General features: G+C 33.8%; 1 long non-coding RNA gene across 1 annotated transcript in view; it reads left to right on the top strand.

Moving 5' to 3' along the window:
* The first annotated feature begins 3076 nt into the window (after positions 1 to 3076).
* Positions 3077 to 13781, top strand: part of LOC144377256 (uncharacterized) — a 74934-nt gene continuing 64229 nt past the window's right edge. The window contains exon 1 of the long non-coding RNA XR_013438067.1: positions 3077 to 3169. This is a non-coding gene — a long non-coding RNA (uncharacterized LOC144377256). The remainder of the gene's footprint in view (positions 3170 to 13781) is intronic.

Raw genomic sequence — 13781 nt, forward strand, 5'->3', positions numbered from 1 at the left:
TGGTGTTTATTTTTCTCTATGGATTTACTGTCAGATTTTAAGCACTAATTAAATTGTATTTTTTTCATATATTTGAAGCAAATACTAAATACCCTTGAGTTAAGGGGGCAAGGGGAACATATTCTTCAGTTTTTCTATTATGAGTGGTTTATTCTATACTTGCTTTTATTATATGCTGGCATATGATGGTATGTGTATACTTTTGTCTTTGTACTTATGAATATAATAATTATGCTCTAGATAAATGATCTTCTGGGTTAATTGATATTTTCTCAGCCTTCTGTCACATATATTGACTGTGTCAGTGACTCACTCAGTGCTTTTATCTTGTAAGTACTTTCTAGGACAAGTACATGCATGTAGAGTTTAGTTGAATGCTTATCAAGAGCTCATGGTTTACTCTCAGACTTTCTAATAACTTTAATTGTTATTTTGCTCAGATTGTTTAATCATTTCATATGTGGATTTAATGGATATATATATATATATATATATATATATATATATATATATATATATATATAAATAGAGAGAGAGAGAGAGAGAGAGAGAGAGAGTTGCTTCTATAAAAGCAGTGACTATGTTGAAAGACTGTGTAAAACTAAGCTGCTAAGATCACAGTTAAAGAAAACATAAAACAATTGTAGGATGTTGCAGAAAAATTCTAATGTTGTAACATGAATTGCTTATTCATGTCATTTTATAAGTAAAGGTGATGTTAAAAATATTTAGTTACTAGCAGGGAATGCATGTACCTCATTGGAATAGTTGCTTTATTCATTATAAAGACTGTGATCCATGTTCCTCTCTATGCTCTTGAATCCTTGTTTTACTTCAAAAACTTGATTCAGGATCCTAAAAATCACACAAGATACATTATGGATGTACCCATAATATAAAAGGAGAAGAAGAATAAAAACCTTGGCCCTACATCAAAAGCCTGGCAAACCATGTGTGTTTTTCATGTTTTAAGATGAAATACTTAAGGTATTTGAGAGCTATGTGAATTGCTTCTGTGAATCCCTGGTTTAAGTAACTTTTCTATTAAAATACCCAATTTGGCCCTAATTTTCTCACAGTGTTCTTTTCTCTGTTGTTCTAGTTTACTTTTCTCTTTTTATCTGTGAATGAAATACTTCATAAAGAAATCTGTAGTTTTGGATAAAAGTGATGTGATAAAAAGTTTGGCCTTCCAATTTCTCATCAAGTGGTACAGAAATGAGAGGAAGATATGGGACTCTGTCTCTCTTGGATTCAACTTAATTGATCCTTCTTAATGACTGTGGAGGAACAACATTGATACTTCCCTTTCTGCTGTATCCTTTGTCTCTCTTGTTGCTTAATTCATTTAAAGTTATGTATTTCATGCACTGTTGGAATCAGAGACTGATGGAAACAGTTTAAAATTCTCTCTTGTCTATTTGAAATTTCTTGTTAGCATTCCTACCTGGCTTCCATCATTGTATGAAAACAAAAACGAATCAGATACAAACAGAGAATTAAACAATGCCTTCTCCCTCTCAGCTTCATTTAATACTCTCCCATATACCCAAGTTAATAATTCACACTTCCCAGAATCCTAGCACGTCTCTGTTAGGTTTGATGTCTTCTATTAATGTGACAGCACACATCCAACACAAAACCATGGTGTTAGGAATGGTAGAGAGGGCAGGGGCGTTCTTTAGAACCATGTGTTAAAAGTGTCCCTCTCGAGAAGTTTGCCCATTCAAAAACAGTTCTCAGTAAGGCTTAATTCTGTTTAATAGTATTTGTTTTAAGTGGGCTTGTACAGAATTCCTAAAAACTGAAGGATTATAGGAATCACCATTTTTTTTTTCTGATTTAACAACTCTTCTTTTCCAGAGTTGAATGGAAGCAAAACTTACCATTTCTGTTTTTCCTCACTGCTTTTCAGCTGGCCACTAAGAAAGGAGCTGACACTACATATTGTAGAGGAATAGTATATGAGTGGGATTGATTGGCCTGAGGCCTGCAGGTCAGGCAAGAAGCCATCTGATGTTTTAGTAAATTAAAAAAAAATTTTTTTTTAATATTTATGTTTTAGTTATAGGTGGACACAATACCTTTATTTTATTTTATTTTATGTGGTGCTGAGGATCAAACCCAGTGTCTCATGCATGCAAGGTGAGCACTCTACCTCTGAGCCACAACCTCAGCCCTATTAAAATGTTTTTATGAAAAGAACTTAATAAGAACCAGGAAGGAGAAAGAGGGCCATACTCAAATGAAAACCTGGAACTTTATAAACCTCTCATTTCTGTTTCTGCTTTTGATATTCTTTATAATAAATCATTATTAAATATGGTCTTCATAATTTTGTATCAGGAGAAATAGGTAAGTCTTAAATACATTTGAACTGCATTACTAAGTATGAAATCTTTGTTATATCAACCAAACTTTCTTATACGTGCACAGTATTGGGTTAATTATCTGAGTTGTTCCCATAGAAATGTTATCTTCCCAAAGGTGAAAATAATTGAGAATTTGTGATAACAGTTGTTAGAATTATTTTTGAGGGGCTTCCTACAAATTACTAGTCCTCATGGCATAGCTATGTTTTTTATCAAGAATTACACAATATTTGCTTAAAAAGATTTATGCACAACATGCAATCCTAAAAATTATTAGCATAAAGCATAATAATAGTAATTGGGAGTCAGGATCCACATGAAAACGTGACATTTCTAAGGAAAGTAAAAGAAAAAATGATAGAATATCTGAGCCAAAATTATATTCCAGCTGAAACAAAGAATGTGGAAAACAACCCAAATTGGATAAAATGAGCTTTATTTATGAAAACAAGAATTCAGATTATAAAACTAGGAAATGGGATTTATTAAAATTTTAACATTACATATTTTCAAGCTCACATTTACCTGAGACTGAATAAAGGAGGCCATAGGAATAAGAAATTTTAGAAAATTGTTTTTGTAAACAGTGTTTATCAGCTTACTGATTTTAGCAAAAGGTCAAATATGGTGGGACACAACTAGCTATTTTTACTGCATCAAAAAGGTCCTTTCTTTCCTTCTAGACTGTTTGTGATATGCAGACCTTGGCTTTCAGACACTTGCAATGTGGCATAAATCAGGACTGAAAAAGAAATGCCTGTTCTCACAGATCTCCTATGCTTGAAAAGGGTAGATAGGTAAGAGAATAAACTCAATATGTGATTACCATTAAATTGAAATTAAGTTTCTTAGAGAAAATAAGTAAAAGCATGTGAAGTTAGGTTTTGGTGTTATATATAGTGATGATGATTATTGTTTTTACTATTGTAAGTGATAATCTCTTAAAGCAAAATAATTAGCAATTGCCTTGGCTATTAATGAAAACCATGCTTTGATCAACTAAATGTGTTTTATGTTTATTAATCTATTTAAAGATATACTGATAATTAATAGTATTGGTTTTTGGTTATTACTGTCTACCAAGTTTCTTCTGTGTTTCATGTGTATTAATGTATAATGATCATTTTCTTATAAAAATCATCTCCATTTTATAGGAGATGAAAATGGGGGGCTTGAAAGATGAAATTTATTTTTTAGTTAGTAAAGTGTGAAGAGAAAAACTGAACCCAGACGGTATCCATGTAGAACCCAAGCATTTAACTACTGCTTCATTTTGGTTTTTGAAATATGTAATAATTCTAATACTAGCAGGTATTTGTGACAATATGGAATTTCCCATCATATATAGAGATGCCAGACTGTAACATGATGATATTTGCCCTATGTCCTGCATTCATGTGTTTAATCATTCATTTATTCAATCAAGATATCATTTTGCATTTAATAGAAGATGCTTGGGATATAAAGATGAATAAGACATAATCTTTTATTTTTTAAAAAATTCTTATTTTAATGGAGAAGAGAGAAACAGTATGAACACTTCCCACATAACTACTTGTTTGAGCATGATGCTGGATATAGTCACTAAATGCTGGAAAGCATGATCTAGTCTGTAGAACACCTGTTCCGTTATGAGGTGGGCTGAGGAGGAGCAGATGTAAATAAATGTATTATCAGAATAGGTGATATTTGAGCTGAATTTAAGTGGATGCAATGTGAATGGATGAAATTGTGAGAACAGTGGTATGGAATTGGCTGCACTTCATTCTTTGAAATTGTGAGTAGACAGGTGGTTGTCTATACTAGAAGGAGTTAAAGCATAGAATAGAATTTCACTTTGTATCCATAGGATGGTGCAAAGTAGATCTATGCTGTCTAGTAGAAATCAGTTGAATTATAACAGTGTGACATTTTTTCAATATATAATTACTTTAAAGTGATAAAATATTTACAAAATTAGCAAGCAGTCAGTACTTTGGATATTTTAAATTCCAGGGTAAAATTACTCATTCAACATAAAGTAAAGAACATAGTTTGGAGTTCAACTTATGATTGTCACTTATTAGCTAGTGAATTTAGGCAAGTTATGTCACCCCTGTTAAGTATCAGTATATACTTCTAACATATGGAAAAATAATGATGTCTTCTCTATAAAATTATAAGACTTTTTGAGAAAATTATTTGTAATGGATGAAGTATATACCTGGTATATAACATCAGAAATTGATAAATTTTATTAATACATTAAACATTTTAAAAATGTTTACTCTATAAGTGACTGTACTTAGTGTTTGCTCTGTGGAATATAAACAATGACGTGCTAGAGAGTCTTAGACATGGTTCAACTGACGTACTAGGAGCCAGTTGTTAATCACAACCATTTTGGAAATCAGCTACAAGTGGAGTATTTATATCAGAAATTGAACACACTACCACTCAGGGCTCTCTTTCCACAGAGAACTACTTAGTGATTCCTGAGCTGAATTTTAAAGGGTGAATGTTAAGGATAGGATTGAGGGAGTTGTTTTGGGAAAACAAACAACAAAGCACAATTTATTAGGGAATTATATATCTGGTATGTCATGGGCAGCAGCAATATAGGAGGATTTCTGCACCCTGAGGCTGGAGGAAGGGGTTTATTTGTTAAGCTAGGACCTTTAGCTAACCCTATTTTTTCTCAAAAATATATTACCGGGTCACGTATCGTTTAAGACACAGTCCAGGTACAAAATGCTTCGCTGACTATCTTAGTAGCTATTTATCCTATGGCAGGCAAGATAGTGGTTATCACCAAGGTGACTATAGTCTTGTCAAGCTAGATATCTATAGGAGTAGGAACATTGATTTTGCTTAATGGTCACCTAGCAGGATATGTAAACAATGCTCAATGTACACACAATGAAAACATATTTCCATGCATACTTATTTGTAGTTAATGTATGTCCTCATTTATTTTTTGGATTAGTTTTATCTATTCTCCTTTGTTCAAAAAATTATCTATTCTCCCCCTGTTTCTCTGTAAGCTAAAAGCTGACATTTTCAGTGACTTATAAGCCCCTCAAAATTTTATTTCTCATAACCTCTCAGATCTTATTCCTCCCACCTGTCTGTTGTTCCTATACTACTCCAGTTAAGTGAGTAGGATGACACTGCTCAGGTTGCTCAGTCTGGCTTATCCGTCTACTGAAAAGCTTCCGGAGATACATGCATGGCTTCATGGCTTTTATTCTTACTTCCTTCAGGTATTTGCTCAAGGATTAACAGTGAAACTGCCTATTCTTACACCTTTGTTTAAAAATCACAATTCCCCTTTCCTAGCATTCACAGTCCGTCTTAGACTACACTGTTTTTATGGTACTTATTTTCTAACATAGTATATGATTTACTTGTGGTGTCTGTCTCCCTCCACTAGAATGTACACACTATGAGGGTGGAAAATCTGGTATGTTTATTCAATGTTTTTATCATAGGCTTCTTGAAAAGTAATAACCAGTAAATATTTGTAAAGTTAACGAATACTGGTGTTTTAGTCACCCCTTTTCTCTGTGACCAATATACCTGACAATAACAACTTAGAGGAGGGAAAGCTTATTTGGGGTCCACAGTTTCAGGGGTCTCAGTGCATAGATAGCCGACTCTCCTGCTTTGAGCCCAAGGTGAGGCAAAACATCATGGAGGAAGGGCATGGCAGAGGGAAACTGCTCCCTTCCCCGTAGCAAGGAAGCAGATAAAGAGAGAAAATGGGAACAGTGGGAACACAAGGAAGGTGAGCCCTTCCAGGACATGTCCCTAGGGACCCACTTTCTCTAGCCATGACCCATCTGCCTACAGTTAACCAGTCATTTAAACTAGGATGGACTATTAGGTTAGAGCTCTCACAATCCAATCACTTTACCTGTGAATAACTCAAAGAAGGTTGGAACTCTCTTCCTCTAAATTTACAATTATTCTGACATGGAGTCATGGCATACAATACCTTTTAGAATATAACATTCACAAAAGAGGTCCATTGTTAACGTGGAGAAGCCAAGCAAAAGAAGGAAAAAAAAGATAGTATTAAAGACAACATACACCATACACATTTATGTAAAAAGTTTATATTTGTGAATATGTTAAAAATGTAATTATTATGAATAGTGAGTACCTACAGCTCATGTTGTCAGGTTTTAGTGGGCTTAATTTTTACTTGTTCATTGAATGTTTTTTCATTCATTGGTTGAATAAGAATTTGTGAATTTTCTGCTTAGCTGAATAATGGGAAAGCACATCACATCTATGAGTTTTATAAGATAGAACATGGTAAATTTTGGAATCTAGAAATTCCAGTTTAATTATCTTTATGGAGATCCTAGAGTTTTAGGGATTCACCAGTGTGCCTCTGATAGGTCCATCTGGGTTGGAGAGAGAGTTAATATTTCTACAATGTTCAGTGTGTTCAATCTGTTTGGGATTTATAAAGTAATTTGTATTACACCTCTTGGTGTATCCAGAAGTGCTGCTGAATCCAGAATGATGACAGAGTTTGGGTAAGATGCCTTTTTTTTCTGTTTTAGTGTAGAGTTGAGTATTTCTCAGACAGGTCAGTGTAGTCTGGAGTGATGTTCCAGTGTCCATGCATCCTTAGAATGAGCCAAACTGTGTGTCTGAAGTTGAAACTCCCTAAGTTGAATATCTTGAACAACTTGAATAGCTTTAACATCACCTCATGTTCCAGATAAGTCTTGGTCCCTAAGTTAAGCATGAGACTTGAGGGCTAGATATTGATCCGGGAGCTAGATGTTGGAGAAGGGATGAGACCCTAATTGATTATTTCTGGGATTTGAGTCCAATGCCCAGTAACATCTGCTCTGGTTCTATAAGACCTTTGGTATCAATTTAAATTTTGAATTATCTTGACAGTAAACAATTCCAATGAAGAAAACACTCGCCATTCGGATCCTTCAACTAATCCTTTACAGTATGATTCCAGGCTTTTCGAACTGCCACTTGATCAAAAAATGAGCATCCCTAGGTAGATTGACTTATATGGAGTTTCTTAAGAAATATGTGCAATATAGATGGCTTGGCAATTATACTTGTACAAAAATTTATAATACGTCATCACACTTTATATCCTGATCTGTGAATTTGACCCAACTATTGATCAGCTCCGAGTTGCTAGAAAAATAATACAGTTTTGGGATCTAAATCCTGAGGTAATGATTATAATGGTAATCTTGTTCTTTAGTGATCTTAGTAAAATACTCTCTTCCTGTGAAGCCAGAAAGCTCTCTCTCTATACTTTTTCTTTCTTTCTTTCTTTCTTTTTTTTTTAGTTATAGATGGGCACAATAGCTTTATTTTATTTATTTATTTTTATGTTGTGCTGAGGATCAAACCCAGTGCCTTACACATGCCAAATGTTTAATCAGTTTACTTTGGAAAATAAATATTTATAAAACTAATCTCACATGAACCGATATCATTTTGTAATTAAAAAAATCTCATTAATCAAACTGAAGCAACAAATAATATTCTTCAAAATCTCCAATATCCTTGGGGTTTTTTTGTTGTTTATTTTTTTGTTTTTTGGGGGGGAATAAAACATGGCCCATCATTATAAACATTCCCATGTGGCTTTAATGATGCTCTCCAGAAAACTTAAATGAAATATGCCTTTGTGTCATGTGGTTTGACTAATTTTGTGTCACAGGGGTCTGTCTGCATTAATGATCTTTTAATCTATGGCTTTTGGAGTTTTAGAAATACTACCAAAAAATTACCACCACCACCCCCATGTACAAGAAAACAATCACCATTGGGGCTGCTGTAGACAGGGATTGTGCTGTGTGAAGTTTGGTCACTATCTTTGTTCCTGCTGACTTGAGACTCCTTTCATCAGTGGGAAAAACTGTCTTTTAATACAGGCCTATTATAACCTCATATTAAAGGTAAGTTTCCTGAGCTAACCTACCCACACATTCACATCATAGTTGCACAGGATATCTTAAGGATATTGAATCATAAGCAAATGTTGTGACTATTGAAGTTAATTCTATAAACTATTCCTGTGAGTGGAAAGGCAGTGCATCCCACACACGTGATACAACCGTGTACACTCATATCACTCTTCATCTGTATCAATACACGAATGTCTGCTAAGAGATCTGAGAACTTCATAAATTTCTATGTTTTAAACCTTAGTACTCTGTGACCATAAGAAAACATAACATTTCCAAATATTTGACAATTGCACATATTTTAAAATACATTTATTTACCATAGTAGTCTTTCCTTTCACCATTTTATTTTAAAATATGCTGTTACTTTTTTTTTAATTTCCCCTTGGCAGTTAAGTAGCATCCTAAAATAAAAACTATGGGAATTTATAATAAAATTACTATTCCTTTTCCCCACTTCCACTTCTTCAATAAAATTAGAGGAATGTCAGTGATTGCAGTAATCTGATTGGGAATTTAAATGCAAAGAAAATCAGAAAATTCAAAATTGTGGTTCCCACAGCAACTATAAAAAGACACTCAACATGACTGCATATTTATATTAAGATATAAAACTTAACAACTTCTCCAGTTATACAAATGCTATATAAAAACAAAGGGGTGGAATTATGGTTGCTATGGGAATCACAACTCTGAACCTACTGACTTTTGGAAGTTTAAATATACTGACATAGAATTTCACACTGAATATTACATAGGTACAGGAACATGCACGGGATTAGAGACAAACATGTGGCAAATGACATGAAATGAAATAATGAACGAAATGTCACTCTGGTGCCTAAATGTCTCCTATTTATGGATCAGTCCCTTTCACTATGATAATACATTGCTTCTGAAAACAGAGCAAAATATCCCTAGGCTCTGTTTTATGAAGTGATGGTATATGTGCTTGTCTTTCCCCTTTAGTTTAAAGGTTTAACTGCTCTTTAATAGAGGAAGTATGGGGCAGGAAACATAAAGACATCAGTTTGACTCTTAATAATTTACTACCAAAAGACTATTCACTGGTTTCCTAAAATTAGGAAAAATTGCTATTTTAGAGACACTTTTATGACACTAACTTAAATGAGATAAGGTGTACAAAATTCCTAGCTCAGGTGCAAATAATATGTGGATTCTTGTTCTTTAGAGCTCACCACTTTCACTAGACATTCTACTATATCTGGGGCATATTTTAATGTTTGAGAATCACTAGCCACTTTAATAAAAGGATAACACTCATCATTGACATTGTAGAAATAATATTCTAGTTAAGTGATAAATGGTACCTGCATAAAGCTTGTAATAACATTTAAGTGCACATGACTATTTAAAACATTTAAGTATATATGACTCTTCAAGAAATTGCAAAAATAAGAACCGATTTCTTTCTTTGGACACTACACATAATTCTTGTTCTTGTACAGTAAGCGCATTGGGTGTGAAATTTCAGGAAAACAAGTGACAGACAATAGCAATATTATAATTCTTCTATATTTTTTTCCTCAAGACAAAATTCAACAACAATCAGATTTCAGTCTTCTGTTTGGGCAATTTGTTTTTTATTTTCTTCCCTCAAAAGGCTCAGTAGCTAGCTGGGTGCTGTTGTGCACTCCTGTAATCCCAGTGGCTCAGGAGGCTAAGGGAGGAGGATCACAAGTTCGAGACCACTCTTAGCAATTTAGAAAGGTCCTAAGCAAATTAGTAAGATCCTGTCTTATAATAAAGAATGAAGAGGACTGGAGATGACATTCTGTGGTTTCAATCCCTGGTGCAAAAACAAACAAAAAACCACAAAGGTGTTAGCAGTTTGGAATTTTTGTTTTCTTGGGGGGGAAAAGACTGAGTAAATGAGGATCTTTTTGCCACAATCAGGCGGTCACTTAAGAGAGGAGAGCTGATTTCATTGTTTATTATTACCAATGTTATTACTGTTATGCCATGTAAAAATGCCAGCAGTGTTGTGATGCAATCTTAACTTGAACAGTGCATCTGCGGTAAGCTCAGTGAGTTGTTTCTGCTGTTCATTTAATACCAAGGCCACAGCTTTTTTGAACAGTGCTCTAATCACAGTAATTTAAAAAATCTTACAAGTTTCATTTGTCACGATTTTTGTAATGTCTTCTGACGTGTCTTTTGGAAAGATACATCTGATCTTGGTGTTACTTGCTTAATATTGTAGTTCATAAGTTTAAATTATTTTTCCTGAACTTTTAATTTTATTAGGAAAGATTCTGGCTTAGACAGTGGAATTTAGCTATTTGTCTTTTATAATTCTTATTTTATATATGACTTCAGAAGAAACTAAGACTAATAGCCTATTAAGATAAAATGGCATATGTTTCTCAAATTTTGAGAACAAACCACAGTAGGAAATACATCTTACATTATAGCTAGTACACACAAATTTGTTCCCTCAAAAACAGAGGTTTTACAGAACAAATCACCTTCACTTCATATTATGCACTTTGACGTATTCTATTCTTATAAAGAGTTCCAGTTACAATCCACTAAATTGATTCATGACCTATTAAAGATTTTCTATTCATAATGTGAAAAAACCTATAGCACATTATTACACAGTTGCAGAATCTGAATAGGAAACCAGGAAACCAAGTTATCTGAATGACATAATCAGTCAATCAATCACTATCTAATCTGTTACTTATCTGGAGCAACTTATTTTTTTCTGTGCCTCAGTTTCTTTTTAATCTGGAAAATATTGATATATTTCTAGAAACTGCAAATAAATATATATAAACCTCTTTGAACAGTGGCTGGTAATAGTAAATGCTATGCAGACTAGTTTTTAGCTTTTACTATTACTAGCAGATATGGAATGCTCACAATGTGCCTTTTGGCTCTTGCCACACAAGTAAGATGGGATTAAATTCTACTCTAAGGAGGTAACAATGGAGTATGGGAAAAAAAACAGGAAAGTAAATAATTCTAATATATGGTATGTGTTTTATGATAGATGCCTGATCAAGTTACTGTGGTGATGTCTGTCTCCCCAAAGACACATATGTTCGGTAAGGTTGCTTAGATTGGTTTCAGAGATCCCCCTCCTAAAATACCTTGGAATCTCCAAGGAGGGGTACTCATGAGTTCACCTATAAGGTAGAACTTCCCCTTCTATCTCCTGTTTCTCCCCTGTTACACTAGTACGGGACTTCTATCAGCATTATTGTTCTTCCTCAAATGCTGCCCTGATCTTTGTCACTTTACTCTGAGCGGTCTCTGCTTGTGGTTGAGATGCCAAACATAGCACCTCTTCCAAGGATAGCCCACACTGCTGTGCACTGATTCCTGTGATTCTCTCCAACCCATGTTTCTCTTACAGTGCTGGCCAGTCTTTTAGAAGTGACTCCCCATTGTATCTTACCAAGGTACCCATTACCAGGATTACATGAATATTGAGTTCTTCCAGAATTTTTAATGTAACTTTAATTTTTTTCTCCTATGCATTTTCTTCCCAAGTTGCTGCTGTGCCTTTGTGTTATATCCAGAACACTTGATTATTGATAATTCTCAACTTTTTTTGCTGGCTGGGCTCATTCTGCCAGATTCTGTATTGCCTTATGACAAATTCTCCCTCAGAAATGTGGTAGTACTCACAGGCAAAGTGGCTTCTGAATGTCTTTTTTGTTTTGTTGGTAATCAAGGATATACCTGAATCCCAAGCATAACATGGTGTGAGTAACTTCCCCAAAGAACTGTTAGACCCAGTGGTATACTGGCAAATGTTTAACAAACAGCAATCTGAGAGAAAACTGATTTGTAGCATTTGCTGATTTCCATGGAGTGAATGCTCCCACCATGACCAATTTTAGGGCACCAGGAGGTATGTGGAACTGGGAAATGATGCCAACATTTGGCTCCCTTGAACCAATGTCAGCTAGTTCCAGCCCACAACAGCTTATGCCCTATGTAAAACCATGAACATAAGCACATATCTGGGTGATTGATGTGTTGTGATGCTCCATGGACCAACTATATTCAAGTCTATCCAGAACACCATTAGACACACACACACACACACACACACACACACACACACACTGACCAAAGACAGCAAATAAGCACTAAATGGCTGAGAAAATAATTAAAAGTTTTCTCTGTTGTGCTTCTAGAGCATTGTGTGTATATGTGTGTTTGAGTATATATCAAAATCCTTTGTACTATGGTTTTCCAACTGAATTCTGTTTTATTTTTGAACAACTTTTTTTTAAGATATAATGCCTATCCTATAAAATTGTACATTTAAAGTGTATAATCTAATGGTTTTAGTATTCTTATAGAATTGTACAACCATTATAACAGTCAGCTTAAGAAAATTTTCATCATCATGAAAAGAAACTTTATACTCATTATCAGTTACTCCATATTCCTACCCACCTTCTTTCCTCCATCACCCTGCTTAACTATTAATCTATTTTCTGTCTGTATAGATTAGTCTGTTCTGGACATTTAATATAAATTGAATCATGTTATTTGTGGTCTTACATATATGACTTTTTTCACTTAGGACAAATATTTTGAAGATTCATCTGTGCTGTAGCAGATCTCAATATTTTAGGTTTTAATGCTGAATAAGAGCCCATTGTAGGGATAGTTCACATTTTTTTAATATTTCACACTTGATGAAATTTAGGTTATTTCTACTTTTTACTATTATAAGTAATGCTGCCATGAATATTTGTGTTCAGGTTTTCTTTTTTCCTGAGACATGTATTTCCATTTTCCTCAAATACTTATATTTACATAGGAATGTGATTCCTGGGAAATTTGGTAAGTTTATGTTTAACAGTTTGAGTAAGTGTCAAACAGTATGTTAAATCAGCTATTGTATTTATTATTTCCACTTGTGATGTATGAAGGTTTATAGCTACTTAGTTGGTATAAAGTAGCATCTTATTGTATTTCATTAATGACCAATTATACTTAATATCTTTTCATGTGCCTACTTGTGTATCTTTGGAAGAATGTCTATTCAGATCTTCTCTTCATTATGAAATTGATTTATTTACCTTTTTATTAGGTTTGAGTTGTTTACTTATTCTGCTGACAAATCCCTTATCAGATATACAGTTCGCATATATTTTCCCAATTCTTTTTTTTTTTTTTGCTTTCTTGATAGTATTAGTTTTACAAAATTCATTTACAAAATTTTTATTTTGGTATAATCTAGTTAGTTTTTTTTCTTTTCTGTTTGTGCTTTTGGTGTTATGTTTGAGAAGGCTGTATCAGAGCTAAGATAACTAAGATTTCCTCTTGGGCTTTTTTTTATACTCGTTTTGAAATTTTAGCTCTTACATGTAGGTATGTGATTGATTTTGAGTATATCCAAAATTTATTTTGTAGCATGTAAGGAAGGGTATATTTTCTTAAAACCATAGATTTCAGGATAAAGATTTAGCCTTAATCT

This window comes from Ictidomys tridecemlineatus, chromosome 4 (assembly GCF_052094955.1).
Source record: "Ictidomys tridecemlineatus isolate mIctTri1 chromosome 4, mIctTri1.hap1, whole genome shotgun sequence".
In the NCBI taxonomy this organism is placed as follows: Eukaryota; Metazoa; Chordata; class Mammalia; order Rodentia; family Sciuridae; genus Ictidomys; species Ictidomys tridecemlineatus.